Source organism: Pelobates fuscus, chromosome 4, assembly GCF_036172605.1.
Source record: "Pelobates fuscus isolate aPelFus1 chromosome 4, aPelFus1.pri, whole genome shotgun sequence".
Classification (NCBI taxonomy): Eukaryota; Metazoa; Chordata; class Amphibia; order Anura; family Pelobatidae; genus Pelobates; species Pelobates fuscus.
In genome coordinates this window covers 381,834,163-381,836,863 of record NC_086320.1, presented here as the reverse complement: position 1 = coordinate 381,836,863, position 2,701 = coordinate 381,834,163, and the positions used below count along the sequence as shown (strand labels likewise).

At 39.7% G+C, this 2,701-nt stretch overlaps 1 pseudogene; it reads right to left on the bottom strand.

Annotated features, from left to right (window-relative positions):
* Positions 1-942: 942 nt before the first annotated feature.
* On the bottom strand, positions 943-2,622 carry LOC134609499 (protein YIPF1-like; annotated as a pseudogene).
* Positions 2,623-2,701: the final 79 nt, after the last annotated feature.

The following is a 2,701-nucleotide window of genomic DNA, read 5'->3' as shown; positions in this document are numbered from 1 at the left end:
AGAACCTTCTTGTAAATAAATCTATCAGCCCATCATAGTTCCATTCTATAAAGCCATATCCAATAACTGTATGCAAGTTCAATAGGCACATTGATAACTAACACCTTGTACAGAAGTGAGGCTAACTATACAGATCAAAATTGCCTATACAAGTTAACAATTGTAATGTGGTCACAGATCTAAATAGTTTTAATAAGATACATATTAAATTTATCACCATTAGTTTGAGTGATCAAACTGTATACAGTAAAAACTAAATTTGGTCCCATATATTTTTGTCTGGCCGGGCTAATTTATAGCATTGGCCACATGGCAAAACAAATTCAGCAATAATAAATAAATGTATGTTTCTGTTTCCTTAGCAGCAGAACATGCTTGTTAAACATAGCAATTTTATTTGGAGGTGCTTAGAACACATTGAGGTCTTAACAGGTCTATTCATTTTCCTTTGTTTCTTAGTCTACAGTATTTATAATAGGTGTTATCGGAGTAAAAGGATCTTTAAGGTAAAGGTCTTGAAAAATTTAGATTTTGATCCTACTTTTAATATTTGATAAGTAAATAATAAAGTTTAAGCGGCAATCACAATCCCTGCTAAATTATATAACTGAATATATATATCTGCAATGGAATCAAGAAGTGAGTCAAACATTTACCATTCAAAGCACATTAGATGCTGAGGCATAAGTAAATAGTGTCTTTGCCACTACAGATGTTGTAAAACTACATATCCAATAATTCTCTTACAGCCATCGTGCTAGCAAAGCATCCAGGAAGATGTAGTCCACGAGATTTGGAATGGTAATGTTGCCTACCCCTGGCCTGTATTCTTTTCAACATGCAAAAGTCCTCCCTTTTCACCGCTTACACTAAGCAATTTAACTGAAGTCCTTTTAAATAATTAAAGAAGAATAATAAAAATGGTCCAGTGTCTTAAACTTGATCAATATTTTCCCATGAAGTTATGGAACAAAATTAACTGATCACGTTTTAGAAGTGCAGCTCTCTTTAGCATTCCGTTCACCAGATTCACTGGTCAACTGTGAGGATTAACTTTATAAAACAGAAGATTGACTCTTGAGCCTAATTGTTGGTACCTCCAGTCAGTGAGTTTGTACGGTTCCTTTTGTTGCATTAGGAGATGTTACAGTGCGAACCACATGTTCGTTCTCAGGAGGATCAAAGAAATACTCCCCAAAACCAACTGCAAGTAAAACATGAAGCACCAGGATGGTTACAAGTGTGGCGATGGCAATTTTGCGGTTATCCTCACGTACAGCAGGCCAGAATGTCAACATGAGGACTGACCCAGAGAGGCATATTGCCAAACTCATCAGGACCCAGCGAAGAATCTCTGAGTGCATTACCCACATCACCTTTTCTAAACTCAGGAACGTAGTGATAATGGGACTCTCCTCGATGCAGCAAAAAATTAGACAGATTCCCACTGATGCTCAGTGTGAAAATAAGAGTGGCGCATATCCAAAATGGACCATATAGATCTGGATTGCTTCTCACATATAACCTCACAAAGTTTCGACCAGGTATCGGTAAAAGGGAGCCTTTTATCCTATCCAGAACCTGGTAAGTGTCTACATCAAAGAATGTTTGGTAATAATCAAATGTCCAGAAAGCAGCCAAACTCTTCTGTCCGGCAAGCAGCTGCAAAAAAGAATTAGTATTACCGTAACCTTTAATCGTTTACAGCTTCAGTGGTACGGTTGACAGGTTATTCAAAGAACTATACTGAAAACTACACCGGCTGAGTTCTGAATCGTACGATTGAGATTATTTTGAGCAGTCAATATCCATATCACAAGATGGTGCACACAATATTGTGCAATATTGAGTAATACCATAACATTTTTTTTTTTTTTTATATTTATATTTTATTGGAGTTTTATATACAATAAAACACTTTTCCAATATATGATTTTCAATATCACGACACTGTTGTGCCTTCTCGTATGGGTTACGACATTCAATGCATCACATAGATCATAACGTTGAACAAACATATATACATCATGGCATTTCAGGAAACTTTATATAACTTGGTAAGGTGACGCTAATTTCGTCGGGATTATCAAGAGGGACAGACCTCTGTGCATTATGTATGCTGGTGTTGGTCGTGTGTGAGGTAAGTGCAGGCTATGGGCCCTATGTGTGGGACTGATTGCGCTGTAAAGCTACTTGTCATTGTAAGGTAGGTAAGGTGAGCAAAGTCCCCTATATCGGAGCTAGGCGCTTTATCTCCCCTCTCCTGCGTTGGTTATGTTCTCCTGGTGTCGGTTTTTGCAGACTGTGGGCAGAGGCACTAGAGGTGCCCTGATCGCTTGTTTCCATTAGCTGTGTGATCTGCTGTGGTGGCCTTGGTTGGTGAAGGCTCTGGAGGAAGGCTTCTGGGTCACCTGTGGAATCCAGCGTGTTCACCACATTGTCGCCTGGGACCTCTAGTGTTCCGTCCATCCCCCATCGGTATTTAATTCTTGCATCTCGCAGGCGTTTTGCAATTGGGGCCAGCTTCCTTTTCTCTGTCAGTACTGCGAACGGTAGGTCTGCGTATATCGTAATCGAGTTGCCCTCAAAGTTGATGTTGCCAGTGTCTCTGGAGTATGTCATAATAGCAGACCTTGCAGCCACGTCAGATGTTACTGCTATGAGGTCTCGGGGTGCTTCCGTGGGAGCCAATGCCGATTTG